At 33.9% G+C, this 17,112-nt stretch overlaps 3 non-coding genes across 3 annotated transcripts; all 3 read right to left on the bottom strand.

Moving 5' to 3' along the window:
- Positions 1-2,030: 2,030 nt before the first annotated feature.
- TRNAC-GCA (transfer RNA cysteine (anticodon GCA)) lies at positions 2,031-2,102 on the bottom strand. Its single transcript has one exon. It is a non-coding gene; the product is annotated as a tRNA-Cys (tRNA).
- A 5,325-nt stretch (positions 2,103-7,427) lies between these two features.
- On the bottom strand, positions 7,428-7,498 carry TRNAC-GCA (transfer RNA cysteine (anticodon GCA)). The gene has a single exon. It is a non-coding gene; the product is annotated as a tRNA-Cys (tRNA).
- A 5,325-nt stretch (positions 7,499-12,823) lies between these two features.
- Positions 12,824-12,894, bottom strand: TRNAC-GCA (transfer RNA cysteine (anticodon GCA)). The gene has a single exon. It is a non-coding gene; the product is annotated as a tRNA-Cys (tRNA).
- Positions 12,895-17,112: the final 4,218 nt, after the last annotated feature.

Raw genomic sequence — 17,112 nt, 5'->3', positions numbered from 1 at the left:
TGGGTTCTCCTATAATACTTTACCAGGGTGTCTTAGGATTGCGAAATTTAGTAATGAACTATCTTATAAGTGTTCTTATTGGTTGTTAATTAGGTTCTCCTATAACACTGTACCAGGCTGTTTTAGAATTGTTAATTGTTGTTGAAATTTGTCTTGTAAGTGTTGTTATTGGTTGTTAAATAGTTTCTCCTATAATATTGTACCAAGTTGTTTTAGAATTGTGAAATTTAATAAGGTAGTATCTTATAGTTGTTCTTATTGGTTGTTAATTAAATTATCCTACAATACTGTACCACGTTGTCTTAAAATTGTGAAATGTGGTAAAGTATTATCTGATAGGTGTGTTATTGGTTGTTAATTAGGTTCTCCTATAATACTGTACCAGGCTGTTTTAGAATTGTGAAATGTAGTTGAGTATTGTTTTATAAGTGTTCTTATTGGTTGTTAATTAGCTTCTCCTATAATACTGTACCAGGCCGTTTTAGAATTGTGATGTGTAGTAATGTACTATCTAATGTGTTCTTATTGGTTGTTAAGTAGGTTCTCCTACAATACTGTACCAAGTTCTCTTAGGATTGTGGTTTGGTTTGTTATGAATTTCGCGCAAAGCGACATCAAGGTTGTCTGTTCTACCCTTTCGTAATTTAGCAGTGAATGACTAGAGGAAAGGCAGTTAGTCCTCATTACTTACCGCCAACTCTTAGGCTACTCTTTAAGCGCTGAATAGTGGAATTGACCGTCACTTTATACTGTCCCCACTGCTGAAAGGAAGATTCTGCGTGGTGAGGCGGAGATTCGAACCCTAAATCTGTGTATAAAAAAAGTAGGAAATTTTTTTTGTATTCCAGAAAATGTTCCATTTTTGCGTGAAGTTTCTTAGAAATGACTTTTAAAATGTGTTTCTGTAAATTAGTCATTCTAGTACGACAGCACACGCTAGAAGATTCACTGTTGCTGATACAATACAACCAAAACTTAATGTGCAAGAAATATTATGTGGTATTGTTTAAAATCTAACGCGAATCACCAGCATTGAAATTCACATCCTCCAGAAGGCCAATTGAAACCTGTATGCTTGTAATAATATATCAGACCACTAATTACCAAAATAAGAGAAATATTCGTTTTCGCTTAAATACTATATCATCTGTATTTGAACCATCGTTCGTTACTTTATCTTTTGTATTATTTTCGCCAAACATACTGAAATACTTAAATGTCCTCATGTAGCTGTGATGTAACAAGTCCTTTAATTTAATATAGTAATGGACTAGAATTTCTTAAAGACGTTGTTTTACATTCGACACTGCAAATCAAGCGACGCAAGTGAAAATAAGAATGCCCTCTTAGGTTAGGCCTACTATCACTACCCTCCAAACAAACTAACAGTGACGTGGCGCGGATATGGTCGTATACACTCAGTGAACAAAAAGAAACACTATTCGTGTACCCTGATTTACTAACTCACACACACAACATGATATTGTCACAGTTTTACAAACTTTAAGAAAATTTGTACATAATAAGTACACATCGAAACAACCATTTGAACGATACGAGGATTTGAACTGGCCAGTTTTGAGTTATGAAACTCCGCGATATTTCGAACGAAAAGCTTGACGAGTATGAAAAGTTTTATTGTACAGCGTCACTAACAAACAGGTATGGCTATTTCTTTATTTGGAACAGTGCATAGAGAAAACTATGTAACGCAGAGACAAAAATTTTGTAAAATGCACGAATAAAACATCGTGAGAAGTGTGTTCCAGTGGCTTGTCTTCAATTAATTCCAAATTATATAATTATTAAGATTCATTTAACTTGATTAGTTTCCAGTGACTAGAGTTTTACGTATTTAGTTGAGAAGAAATTCCACTTTTCGATATTTGAATCACAGATTCGAGACAAGCATTCAAGTAATTTCGAAAAAAAATTGTGAATTATCTTTTTTTCCCCCTCCAACGTAAAATTATGTTAACAATCTCAGTCACCGTTTATGATGTTGGCACACTAGACAAAGGAACACACATAGGGGGCGCCCGGGATTGAACCAGGGACCTCTCGATCTGCAGTCGAATGCTCTACCACTGAGCTACACCCCCTCGATTATTTATTTCTAACAGTTAAGATAAAGTACATGAATTTGAAACCATATTCTTGAGATTTTTTTCCTTGGTAGTGATGAACGTTTGAAATTATTTCAAGTGGTACCTATGAAGGAAGTTCCTTGAAAGTTCTTACAGAGATGACATTCAACTGAACAAGTAGGCTTATCATAATGTTTAGTACATAACATAACATGCAAATGTTACATGATTTACTTGACACTTAATATTTATTGGTCTCAGGAAGATATCATACTGTGACTCTTTGTTTTCGCGTTTGTAATACTTTCGACCTATGAGTATAAAGTCCAATGCCACCTGATTTGTTGACATACGTATATATAATAACAAGTAATCAACAGAAACTGAATTAAACGAAATCACGTGACGGTGTTTCGATTATCTCTATTCGTACATTTGGGAAGGAGAGGCCACGGGTTTTTAGGAAGTGCCATCAAACATTTTATTTTGTATATGGTGTCAGAGGCCAGAAATTTAGGGGACTCCACTTGCAATCTGATAGTTGCGGAATCGAATCTCCGTCACACCCAAAATAGTCGCCCTTTCATATATATGTAAAAACGGCTCGTTTTGGTTTAGAAAAATTTTTACGTAGAGGAGCGAACAACGTTTCGATATTCTTCTGTCATCGTCAGGTTCACAAAGAAAGGAAGAGGTAACTGACCGGAAACTGACCACATGTTTGAAAGGGGTTGTGCAACTGAGTGTCGGAATGTAGAGGACGTGCTCAGATGTTTGAATATATAAGTTTATCTTATTTATTTTATTATTATTGTTTATTATATTATTTTTAAAATAAGTGTAAAGGTTTTACTTTGTATTGGTTTATCTTGGGCTTGAGTTGTTGAATTAGTAAGACTTCTTTAATTTTGCGTTTGTTTATGTTTGTTTCTTTATTTAGTATTTGGGCGTTTTCTATGGGTATGTTGTGTTTATTTCATTTCCAGTGTTCGAGAACGTGTGAAGATGAATTTTTTATGTTCTTTGAATCTGGTTTCCATTTTACTACTTGTTCCTCCAACATAGAAGTCGTGGCAGTTATCACATTGTATTTTATAAATAATGTTGGTGTGGTCTTTGTCAGTGTAGCTTTCACATAGTATAGAACTCAGTTTTGTGCCTGGTTTTTGAATAAATTTGGTATTAACTGGAATGTCATATTTTGTTACTAGTTTTTTGCCAGATGTTGGCTATTTGTCTGCTGATGTCGGGAATATATGGTATGTAGCAGTATATGGTTTCGAAATTTTTTGATTCGTGAGATATATTTACTTTTGTTGGTTGATTTTGCTTTCTGTCTAGGTGTGTGCGTGTAAAGTTTTCTACGGTTTGTGGAGGAATCTTACTGATAATGATGAAGTATTGTTTTATTTTATTTAATACATCGTTAATTTTATCTGGTGAGCACAGTTCTATGGTTGTGTTTATTTGGTTTCTTAGTATGTTGAGTTTTTGTTTTGTTTCATGTGCTGAGTCCCAAGGAATGTGTAGTCCAGTATGGGTGATTTTTCGGTGGATTTCTCTTTTAAATTGTGTATCGGTTCTTGTAATTTTGAGGTTAAGAAAACATATTTGATTGCTTTCTTCCTGTTCACATGTGAAATTAATGTTGGGATGTATAGAGTTAATGTGATTGAAACAAGTAAGTGTGTGTTCTGTAGATCTGAATCCTGCAACCTTGTCATCTACATATTTGTCTGTACCAGTATAGTGGTGGATGTAATGCTGTGTTAATTGCTTGTGTTTCAATTTGTGTCATAAAAGTATTGACCAGAGCTGGTGATACTGCCTTGCCCATGCATAGGCCATTTGTTTGTATATAGATGTGGTTGTTGAACATGAAGTTTGTCTTCATCGTGGTGAATTCTATGAGGGTTGCTAATTGGTTGTTGGGAATGTCTATAGATAAATAATAAATAATATAAAATTATATATTCAAACATCTAAGCACACCCTCTACATTCCAACACTCAGTTACACAACCCCTTTCAAACATGTGATTAGCCTCCGGTCAGTTACCTCTTCCTTTCTTTGTGAACCTTACGATGACCGAAGAAGGTCGAAACGTTGTTCGCTCCTCTACTTAAAAAATTTTCTCAACGCAAACGAGCCGTTTTACATATATATGAATATTCCATTGTTGCCTTGACTGACAGATGACCAAAATTAGTCCACCAGTGATAAAGTTATATTTCTATGTCAGCATAAGCTTAATATAAAAGTATATTTCTATAACTACTGACAGACATTTTGAAACTGTAAGTTTTGACGCGATTCAATGTCACGAAAATTCGGCTAGAAATTTTCAAAGAAAATACAGTCATATTTTCACAGCTAACTCCTACCTCACTTCCGCTAACGGTTTTCTGGGGCGTGCGTGACATTTCCAGTTAGTTACTAACTTCTGATTTCGAGACTATTCCACTGTGACGTAAGCAGTCACGTAACACAAAATGAAACCAATACTATAGCGTTTTTCTTTGCTTAAGACTTATCTAATTTATCTTACGCCTTTTCTAGGTTAATCCAAACTTGGTATTTCTAGTTGGTTACCAACTTATAATTTCGAGACCATTCAATTCCGTGTCACACACACATGAAACAAAAAAGAAATGGATCTTAGTTCTCTGAATCTAGAGGAAAAAAATATACGAAAGACTACAGAAGTGTATTATAACCATAATAAATATGGTAATAGTATCCTAGTTATTTCAGATCCGTATTATTATAAACATTATGAAAGCAATTTACGTCACTAATAGTCGAACACGAATGCTGTAAGTCTTGACTTATATATTCGAGGACTGAATAAACAGAACATGGGGTTAGAATTTATAGACAAGGAGACTGAAATAGGAAAGTAAAATAGTCTTCAAAGTTTAAAGTGTGCGTAAAGAAAGCGACCAGATTCATTTTATTTCGTTTATGATTATTAAGTTTCAACGTTTGCCAAATACTTGGAAAAGAATTAAAACTCCACTTAGAAACTTGTCTTTTATTTGGTAACAATCGGAATAAAAGAATACTATATGAAATTATAACAAGCTATGAATAAAATGATGTACTTTCTTCACTAGGGAGAAAAGTTTGATTTCAAAATTCTTCACGTTTGGTGTGAAATGCTAGGAATTGTGAAAAGTAGTAAATTGCAACCTTAGAAGAAGTATTTTTATTGATTGTTAATTAAATTATCCTATAATAATGTACCACGCTGTCTTAAAATTGTGAAATGTAGTAAAGTATTATCTGATAGCTGTTCTTATTGGTTGTTAATTGGGTTCTCCTATAATACTTTACCAGGGTGTCTTAGGATTGCGAAATTTAGTAATGAACTATCTTATAAGTGTTCTTATTGGTTGTTAATTAGGTTCTCCTATAACACTGTACCAGGCTGTTTTAGAATTGTTAATTGTTGTTGAAATTTGTCTTGTAAGTGTTGTTATTGGTTGTTAAATAGTTTCTCCTATAATATTGTACCAAGTTGTTTTAGAATTGTGAAATTTAATAAGGTAGTATCTTATAGTTGTTCTTATTGGTTGTTAATTAAATTATCCTACAATACTGTACCACGTTGTCTTAAAATTGTGAAATGTGGTAAAGTATTATCTGATAGGTGTGTTATTGGTTGTTAATTAGGTTCTCCTATAATACTGTACCAGGCTGTTTTAGAATTGTGAAATGTAGTTGAGTATTGTTTTATAAGTGTTCTTATTGGTTGTTAATTAGGTTCTCCTATAATACTGTACCAGGCTGTTTTAGAATTGTGATGTGTAGTAATGTACTATCTTATGTGTTCTTATTGGTTGTTAAGTAGGTTCTCCTACAATACTGTACCAAGCTCTCTTAGGATTGTGGTTTGGTTTGTTATGAATTTCGCGCAAAGCGACATCAAGGTTGTCTGTTCTACCCTTTCGTAATTTAGCAGTGAATGACTAGAGGAAAGGCAGTTAGTCCTCACTACTTACCGCCAACTCTTAGGCTACTCTTTAAGCGCTGAATAGTGGAATTGACCGTCACTTTACACTATCCCCACTGCTGAAAGGAAGATTCTGCGTGGTGAGGCGGAGATTCGAACCCTAAATCTGTGTATAAAAAAGTAGGAAATTTTTTTTGTATTCCAGAAAATGTTCCATTTTTGCGTGAAGTTTCTTAGAAATGACTTTTAAAATGTGTTTCTGTAAATTAGTCATTCTAGTACGACAGCACACGCTAGAAGATTCACTGTTGCTGATACAATACAACCAAAACTTAATGTGCAAGAAATATTATGTGGTATTGTTTAAAATCTAACGCGAATCACCAGCATTGAAATTCACATCCTCCAGAAGGCCAATTGAAACCTGTATGCTTGTAATAATATATCAGACCACTAATTACCAAAATAAGAGAAATATTCGTTTTCGCTTAAATACTATATCATCTGTATTTGAACCATCGTTCGTTACTTTATCTTTTGTATTATTTTCGCCAAACATACTGAAATACTTAAATGTCCTCATGTAGCTGTGATGTAACAAGTCCCTTTAATTTAATATAGTAATGGACTAGAATTTCTTAAAGACGTTGTTTTACATTCGACACTGCAAATCAAGCGACGCAAGTGAAAATAAGAATGCCCTCTTAGGTTAGGCCTACTATCACTACCCTCCAAACAAACTAACAGTGACGTGGCGCGGATATGGTCGTATACACTCAGTGAACAAAAAGAAACACCATTCGTGTACCCTGATTTACTAACTCACACACACAACATGATATTGTCACAGTTTTACAAACTTTAAGAAAATTTGTACATAATAAGTACACATCGAAACAACCATTTGAACGATACGAGGATTTGAACTGGCCAGTTTTGAGTTATGAAACTCCGCGATATTTCGAACGAAAAGCTTAACGAGTATGAAAAGTTTTATTGTACAGCGTCACTAACAGACAGGTATGGCTATTTCTTTATTTGGAACAGTGCATAGATAAAACTATGTAACGCAGAGACAAAAATTTTGTAAAATGCACGAATAAAACATCGTGAGAAGTGTGTTCCAGTGGCTTGTCTTCAATTAATTCCAAATTATATAATTATTAAGATTCATTTAACTTGATTAGTTTCCAGTGACTAGAGTTTTACGTATTTAGTTGAGAAGAAATTCCACTTTTCGATATTTGAATCACAGATTCGAGACAAGCATTCAAGTAATTTCGAAAAAAAATTGTGAATTATCTTTTTTCCCCTCCAACGTAAAATTATGTTAACAATCTCAGTCACCGTTTATGATGTTGGCACACTAGACAAATGAACACACATAGGGGCGCCGGGATTGAACCAGGGACCTCTCGATCTGCAGTCGAATGCTCTACCACTGAGCTACACCCCCTCGATTATTTATTTCTAACAGTTAAGATAAAGTACATGAATTTGAAACCATATTCTTGAGATTTTTTTCCTTGGTAGTGATGAACGTTTGAAATTATTTCAAGTGGTACCTATGAAGGAAGTTCCTTGAAAGTTCTTACAGAGATGACATTCAACTGAACAAGTAGGCTTATCATAATGTTTAGTACATAACATAACATGCAAATGTTACATGATTTACTTGACACTTAATATTTATTGGTCTCAGGAAGATATCATACTGTGACTCTTTGTTTTCGCGTTTGTAATACTTTCGACCTATGAGTATAAAGTCCAATGCCACCTGATTTGTTGACATACGTATATATAATAACAAGTAATCAACAGAAACTGAATTAAACGAAATCACGTGACGGTGTTTCGATTATCTCTATTCGTACATTTGGGAAGGAGAGGCCACGGGTTTTTAGGAAGTGCCATCAAACATTTTATTTTGTATATGGTGTCAGAGGCCAGAAATTTAGGGGACTCCACTTGCAATCTGATAGTTGCGGAATCGAATCTCCGTCACACCCAAAATAGTCGCCCTTTCATATATATGTAAAAACGGCTCGTTTTGGTTTAGAAAAATTTTTACGTAGAGGAGCGAACAACGTTTCGATATTCTTCTGTCATCGTCAGGTTCACAAAGAAAGGAAGAGGTAACTGACCGGAAACTGACCACATGTTTGAAAGGGGTTGTGCAACTGAGTGTCGGAATGTAGAGGACGTGCTCAGATGTTTGAATATATAAGTTTATCTTATTTATTTTATTATTATTGTTTATTATATTATTTTTAAAATAAGTGTAAAGGTTTTACTTTGTATTGGTTTATCTTGGGCTTGAGTTGTTGAATTAGTAAGACTTCTTTAATTTTGCGTTTGTTTATGTTTGTTTCTTTATTTAGTATTTGGGCGTTTTCTATGGGTATGTTGTGTTTATTTCATTTCCAGTGTTCGAGAACGTGTGAAGATGAATTTTTATGTTCTTTGAATCTGGTTTCCATTTTACTACTTGTTCCTCCAACATAGAAGTCGTGGCAGTTATCACATTGTATTTTATAAATAATGTTGGTGTGGTCTTTGTCAGTGTAGCTTTCACATAGTATAGAACTCAGTTTTGTGCCTGGTTTTTGAATAAATTTGGTATTAACTGGAATGTCATATTTTGTTACTAGTTTTTGCCAGATGTTGGCTATTTGTCTGCTGATGTCGGGAATATATGGTATGTAGCAGTATATGGTTTCGAAATTTTTTGATTCGTGAGATATATTTACTTTTGTTGGTTGATTTTGCTTTCTGTCTAGGTGTGTGCGTGTAAAGTTTTCTACGGTTTGTGGAGGAATCTTATTGATAATGATGAAGTATTGTTTTATTTTATTTAATACATCGTTAATTTTATCTGGTGAGCACAGTTCTATGGTTGTGTTTATTTGGTTTCTTAGTATGTTGAGTTTTTGTTTTGTTTCATGTGCTGAGTCCCAAGGAATGTGTAGTCCAGTATGGGTGATTTTTCGGTGGATTTCTCTTTTAAATTGTGTATCGGTTCTTGTAATTTTGAGGTTAAGAAAACATATTTGATTGCTTTCTTCCTGTTCACATGTGAAATTAATGTTGGGATGTATAGAGTTAATGTGATTGAAACAAGTAAGTGTGTGTTCTGTAGATCTGAATCCTGCAACCTTGTCATCTACATATTTGTCTGTACCAGTATAGTGGTGGATGTAATGCTGTGTTAATTGCTTGTGTTTCAATTTGTGTCATAAAAGTATTGACCAGAGCTGGTGATACTGCCTTGCCCATGCATAGGCCATTTGTTTGTATATAGATGTGGTTGTTGAACATGAAGTTTGTCTTCATCGTGGTGAATTCTATGAGGGTTGCTAATTGGTTGTTGGGAATGTCTATAGATAAATAATAAATAATATAAAATTATATATTCAAACATCTAAGCACACCCTCTACATTCCAACACTCAGTTACACAACCCCTTTCAAACATGTGATTAGCCTCCGGTCAGTTACCTCTTCCTTTCTTTGTGAACCTTACGATGACCGAAGAAGGTCGAAACGTTGTTCGCTCCTCTACTTAAAAAATTTTCTCAACGCAAACGAGCCGTTTTACATATATATGAATATTCCATTGTTGCCTTGACTGACAGATGACCAAAATTAGTCCACCAGTGATAAAGTTATATTTCTATGTCAGCATAAGCTTAATATAAAAGTATATTTCTATAACTACTGACAGACATTTTGAAACTGTAAGTTTTGACGCGATTCAATGTCACGAAAATTCGGCTAGAAATTTTCAAAGAAAATACAGTCATATTTTCACAGCTAACTCCTACCTCACTTCCGCTAACGGTTTTCTGGGGCGTGCGTGACATTTCCAGTTAGTTACTAACTTCTGATTTCGAGACTATTCCACTGTGACGTAAGCAGTCACGTAACACAAAATGAAACCAATACTATAGCGTTTTTCTTTGCTTAAGACTTATCTAATTTATCTTACGCCTTTTCTAGGTTAATCCAAACTTGGTATTTCTAGTTGGTTACCAACTTATAATTTCGAGACCATTCAATTCCGTGTCACACACACATGAAACAAAAAAGAAATGGATCTTAGTTCTCTGAATCTAGAGGAAAAAATATACGAAAGACTACAGAAGTGTATTATAACCATAATAAATATGGTAATAGTATCCTAGTTATTTCAGATCCGTATTATTATAAACATTATGAAAGCAATTTACGTCACTAATAGTCGAACACGAATGCTGTAAGTCTTGACTTATATATTCGAGGACTGAATAAACAGAACATGGGGTTAGAATTTATAGACAAGGAGACTGAAATAGGAAAGTAAAATAGTCTTCAAAGTTTAAAGTGTGCGTAAAGAAAGCGACCAGATTCATTTTATTTCGTTTATGATTATTAAGTTTCAACGTTTGCCAAATACTTGGAAAAGAATTAAAAACTCCACTTAGAAACTTGTCTTTTTATTTGGTAACAATCGGAATAAAAGAATACTATATGAAATTATAACAAGCTATGAATAAAATGATGTACTTTCTTCACTAGGGGAGAAAAGTTTGATTTCAAAATTCTTCACGTTTGGTGTGAAATGCTAGGAATTGTGAAAAGTAGTAAATTGCAACCTTAGAAGAAGTATTTTTATTGATTGTTAATTAAATTATCCTATAATAATGTACCACGCTGTCTTAAAATTGTGAAATGTAGTAAAGTATTATCTGATAGCTGTTCTTATTGGTTGTTAATTGGGTTCTCCTATAATACTTTACCAGGGTGTCTTAGGATTGCGAAATTTAGTAATGAACTATCTTATAAGTGTTCTTATTGGTTGTTAATTAGGTTCTCCTATAACACTGTACCAGGCTGTTTTAGAATTGTTAATTGTTGTTGAAATTTGTCTTGTAAGTGTTGTTATTGGTTGTTAAATAGTTTCTCCTATAATATTGTACCAAGTTGTTTTAGAATTGTGAAATTTAATAAGGTAGTATCTTATAGTTGTTCTTATTGGTTGTTAATTAAATTATCCTACAATACTGTACCACGTTGTCTTAAAATTGTGAAATGTGGTAAAGTATTATCTGATAGGTGTGTTATTGGTTGTTAATTAGGTTCTCCTATAATACTGTACCAGGCTGTTTTAGAATTGTGAAATGTAGTTGAGTATTGTTTTATAAGTGTTCTTATTGGTTGTTAATTAGCTTTTCCTATAATACTGTACCAGGCCGTTTTAGAATTGTGATGTGTAGTAATGTACTATCTAATGTGTTCTTATTGGTTGTTAAGTAGGTTCTCCTACAATACTGTACCAAGTTCTCTTAGGATTGTGGTTTGGTTTGTTATGAATTTCGCGCAAAGCGACATCAAGGTTGTCTGTTCTACCCTTTCGTAATTTAGCAGTGAATGACTAGAGGAAAGGCAGTTAGTCCTCACTACTTACCGCCAACTCTTAGGCTACTCTTTAAGCGCTGAATAGTGGAATTGACCGTCACTTTATACTGTCCCCTCTGCTGAAAGGAAGATTCTGCGTGGTGAGGCGGAGATTCGAACCCTAAATCTGTGTATAAAAAAAGTAGGAAACTTTTTTGTATTCCAGAAAATGTTCCATTTTTGCGTGAAGTTCCTTAGAAATGACTTTTAAAATGTGTTTCTGTAAATTAGTCATTCTAGTACGACAGCACACGCTAGAAGATTCACTGTTGCTGATACAATACAACCAAAACTTAATGTGCAAGAAATATTATGTGGTATTGTTTAAAATCTAACGCGAATCACCAGCATTGAAATTCACATCCTCCAGAAGGCCAATTGAAACCTGTATGCTTGTAATAATATATCAGACCACTAATTACCAAAATAAGAGAAATATTCGTTTTCGCTTAAATACTATATCATCTGTATTTGAACCATCGTTCGTTACTTTATCTTTTGTATTATTTTCGCCAAACATACTGAAATACTTAAATGTCCTCATGTAGCTGTGATGTAACAAGTCCCTTTAATTTAATATAGTAATGGACTAGAATTTCTTAAAGACGTTGTTTTACATTCGACACTGCAAATCAAGCGACGCAAGTGAAAATAAGAATGCCCTCTTAGGTTAGGCCTACTATCACTACCCTCCAAACAATCTAACAGTGACGTGGCGCGGATATGGTCGTATACACTCAGTGAACAAAAAGAAACACTATTCGTGTACCCTGATTTACTAACTCACACACACAACATGATATTGTCACAGTTTTACAAACTTTAAGAAAATTTGTACATAATAAGTACACATCGAAACAACCATTTGAACGATACGAGGATTTGAACTGGCCAGTTTTGAGTTATGAAACTCCGCGATATTTCGAACGAAAAGCTTAACGAGTATGAAAAGTTTTATTGTACAGCGTCACTAACAGACAGGTATGGCTATTTCTTTATTTGGAACAGTGCATAGATAAAACTATGTAACGCAGAGACAAAAATTTTGTAAAATGCACGAATAAAACATCGTGAGAAGTGTGTTCCAGTGGCTTGTCTTCAATTAATTCCAAATTATATAATTATTAAGATTCATTTAACTTGATTAGTTTCCAGTGACTAGAGTTTTACGTATTTAGTTGAGAAGAAATTCCACTTTTCGATATTTGAATCACAGATTCGAGACAAGCATTCAAGTAATTTCGAAAAAAAATTGTGAATTATCTTTTTTCCCCTCCAACGTAAAATTATGTTAACAATCTCAGTCACCGTTTATGATGTTGGCACACTAGACAAATGAACACACATAGGGGCGCCGGGATTGAACCAGGGACCTCTCGATCTGCAGTCGAATGCTCTACCACTGAGCTACACCCCCTCGATTATTTATTTCTAACAGTTAAGATAAAGTACATGAATTTGAAACCATATTCTTGAGATTTTTTTCCTTGGTAGTGATGAACGTTTGAAATTATTTCAAGTGGTACCTATGAAGGAAGTTCCTTGAAAGTTCTTACAGAGATGACATTCAACTGAACAAGTAGGCTTATCATAATGTTTAGTACATAACATAACATGCAAATGTTACATGATTTACTTGACACTTAATATTTATTGGTCTCAGGAAGATATCATACTGTGACTCTTTGTTTTCGCGTTTGTAATACTTTCGACCTATGAGTATAAAGTCCAATGCCACCTGATTTGTTGACATACGTATATATAATAACAAGTAATCAACAGAAACTGAATTAAACGAAATCACGTGACGGTGTTTCGATTATCTCTATTCGTACATTTGGGAAGGAGAGGCCACGGGTTTTTAGGAAGTGCCATCAAACATTTTATTTTGTATATGGTGTCAGAGGCCAGAAATTTAGGGGACTCCACTTGCAATCTGATAGTTGCGGAATCGAATCTCCGTCACACCCAAAATAGTCGCCCTTTCATATATATGTAAAAACGGCTCGTTTTGGTTTAGAAAAATTTTTACGTAGAGGAGCGAACAACGTTTCGATATTCTTCTGTCATCGTCAGGTTCACAAAGAAAGGAAGAGGTAACTGACCGGAAACTGACCACATGTTTGAAAGGGGTTGTGCAACTGAGTGTCGGAATGTAGAGGACGTGCTCAGATGTTTGAATATATAAGTTTATCTTATTTATTTTATTATTATTGTTTATTATATTATTTTTAAAATAAGTGTAAAGGTTTTACTTTGTATTGGTTTATCTTGGGCTTGAGTTGTTGAATTAGTAAGACTTCTTTAATTTTGCGTTTGTTTATGTTTGTTTCTTTATTTAGTATTTGGGCGTTTTCTATGGGTAAGTTGTGTTTATTTCATTTCCAGTGTTCGAGAACGTGTGAAGATGAATTTTTATGTTCTTTGAATCTGGTTTCCATTTTACTACTTGTTCCTCCAACATAGAAGTCGTGGCAGTTATCACATTGTATTTTATAAATAATGTTGGTGTGGTCTTTGTCAGTGTAGCTTTCACATAGTATAGAACTCAGTTTTGTGCCTGGTTTTTGAATAAATTTGGTATTAACTGGAATGTCATATTTTGTTACTAGTTTTGCCAGATGTTGGCTATTTGTCTGCTGATGTCGGGAATATATGGTATGTAGCAGTATATGGTTTCGAAATTTTTGATTCGTGAGATATATTTACTTTTGTTGGTTGATTTTGCTTTCTGTCTAGGTGTGTGCGTGTAAAGTTTTCTACGGTTTGTGGAGGAATCTTATTGATGTTGATGAAGTATTGTTTTATTTTAGTTAATTCATCGTTAATTTTATCTGGTGAGCACAGTTCTATGGTTGTGTTTATTTGGTTTCTTAGTATGTTGAGTTTTGTTTTGTTTCATGTGCTGAGTCCCAAGGAATGTGTAGTCCAGTATGGGTGATTTTTCGGTGGATTTCTCTTTTAAATTGTGTATCGGTTCTTGTAATTTTGAGGTTAAGAAAACATATTTGATTGCTTTCTTCCTGTTCACATGTGAAATTAATGTTGGGATGTATAGAGTTAATGTGATTGAAACAAGTAAGTGTGTGTTCTGTAGCTCTGAATCCTGCAACCTTGTCATCTACATATTTGTCTGTACCAGTATAGTGGTGGATGTAATGCTGTGTTAATTGCTTGTGTTTCAATTTGTGTCATAAAAGTATTGACCAGAGCTGGTGATACTGCCTTGCCCATGCATAGGCCATTTGTTTGTATATAGATGTGGTTGTTGAACATGAAGTTTGTCTTCATCGTGGTGAATTCTATGAGGGTTGCTAATTGGTTGTTGGGAATGTCTATAGATAAATAATAAATAATATAAAATTATATATTCAAACATCTAAGCACACCCTCTACATTCCAACACTCAGTTACACAACCCCTTTCAAACATGTGATTAGCCTCCGGTCAGTTACCTCTTCCTTTCTTTGTGAACCTTACGATGACCGAAGAAGGTCGAAACGTTGTTCGCTCCTCTACTTAAAAAAATTTTCTCAACGCAAACGAGCCGTTTTACATATATATGAATATTCCATTGTTGCCTTGACTGACAGATGACCAAAATTAGTCCACCAGTGATAAAGTTATATTTCTATGTCAGCATAAGCTTAATATAAAAGTATATTTCTATAACTACTGACAGACATTTTGAAACTGTAAGTTTTGACGCGATTCAATGTCACGAAAATTCGGCTAGAAATTTTCAAAGAAAATACAGTCATATTTTCACAGCTAACTCCTACCTCACTTCCGCTAACGGTTTTCTGGGGCGTGCGTGACATTTCCAGTTAGTTACTAACTTCTGATTTCGAGACTATTCCACTGTGACGTAAGCAGTCACGTAACACAAAATGAAACCAATACTATAGCGTTTTTCTTTGCTTAAGACTTATCTAATTTATCTTACGCCTTTTCTAGGTTAATCCAAACTTGGTATTTCTAGTTGGTTACCAACTTATAATTTCGAGACCATTCAATTCCGTGTCACACACACATGAAACAAAAAAGAAATGGATCTTAGTTCTCTGAATCTAGAGGAAAAAAATATACGAAAGACTACAGAAGTGTATTATAACCATAATAAATATGGTAATAGTATCCTAGTTATTTCAGATCCGTATTATTATAAACATTATGAAAGCAATTTACGTCACTAATAGTCGAACACGAATGCTGTAAGTCTTGACTTATATATTCGAGGACTGAATAAACAGAACATGGGGTTAGAATTTATAGACAAGGAGACTGAAATAGGAAAGTAAAATAGTCTTCAAAGTTTAAAGTGTGCGTAAAGAAAGCGACCAGATTCATTTTATTTCGTTTATGATTATTAAGTTTCAACGTTTGCCAAATACTTGGAAAAGAATTAAAACTCCACTTAGAAACTTGTCTTTTATTTGGTAACAATCGGAATAAAAGAATACTATATGAAATTATAACAAGCTATGAATAAAATGATGTACTTTCTTCACTAGGGAGAAAAGTTTGATTTCAAAATTCTTCACGTTTGGTGTGAAATGCTAGGAATTGTGAATAGTAGTAAATTGCAACCTTAGAAGAAGTATTTTTATTGATTGTTAATTAAATTATCCTATAATAATGTACCACGCTGTCTTAAAATTGTGAAATGTAGTAAAGTATTATCTGATAGCTGTTCTTATTGGTTGTTAATTGGGTTCTCCTATAATACTTTACCAGGGTGTCTTAGGATTGCGAAATTTAGTAATGAACTATCTTATAAGTGTTCTTATTGGTTGTTAATTAGGTTCTCCTATAACACTGTACCAGGCTGTTTTAGAATTGTTAATTGTTGTTGAAACTTGTCTTGTAAGTGTTGTTATTGGTTGTTAAATAGTTTCTCCTATAATATTGTACCAAGTTGTTTTAGAATTGTGAAATTTAATAAGGTAGTATCTTATAGTTGTTCTTATTGGTTGTTAATTAAATTATCCTACAATACTGTACCACGTTGTCTTAAAATTGTGAAATGTGGTAAAGTATTATCTGATAGGTGTGTTATTGGTTGTTAATTAGGTTCTCCTATAATACTGTACCAGGCTGTTTTAGAATTGTGAAATGTAGTTGAGTATTGTTTTATAAGTGTTCTTATTGGTTGTTAATTAGCTTCTCCTATAATACTGTACCAGGCCGTTTTAGAATTGTGATGTGTAGTAATGTACTATCTAATGTGTTCTTATTGGTTGTTAAGTAGGTTCTCCTACAATACTGTACCAAGCTCTCTTAGGATTGTGGTTTGGTTTGTTATGAATTTCGCGCAAAGCGACATCAAGGTTGTCTGTTCTACCCTTTCGTAATTTAGCAGTGAATGACTAGAGGAAAGGCAGTTAGTCCTCACTACTTACCGCCAACTCTTAGGCTACTCTTTAAGCGCTGAATAGTGGAATTGACCGTCACTTTATACTGTCCCCACTGCTGAAAGGAAGATTCTGCGTGGTGAGGCGGAGATTCGAACCCTAAATCTGTGTATAAAAAAAGTAGGAAATTTTTTTGTATTCCAGAAAATGTTCCATTTTTGCGTGAAGTTTCTTAGAAATGACTTTTAAAATGTGTTTCTGTAAATTAGTCATTCTAGTAC

Source organism: Tachypleus tridentatus, chromosome 7 (genome assembly GCF_004210375.1).
Source record: "Tachypleus tridentatus isolate NWPU-2018 chromosome 7, ASM421037v1, whole genome shotgun sequence".
In the NCBI taxonomy this organism is placed as follows: domain Eukaryota; kingdom Metazoa; phylum Arthropoda; class Merostomata; order Xiphosura; family Limulidae; genus Tachypleus; species Tachypleus tridentatus.
The sequence above is the reverse complement of the archived record's forward strand: the minus strand, read 5'-3'. Positions and strand labels throughout refer to the sequence as shown.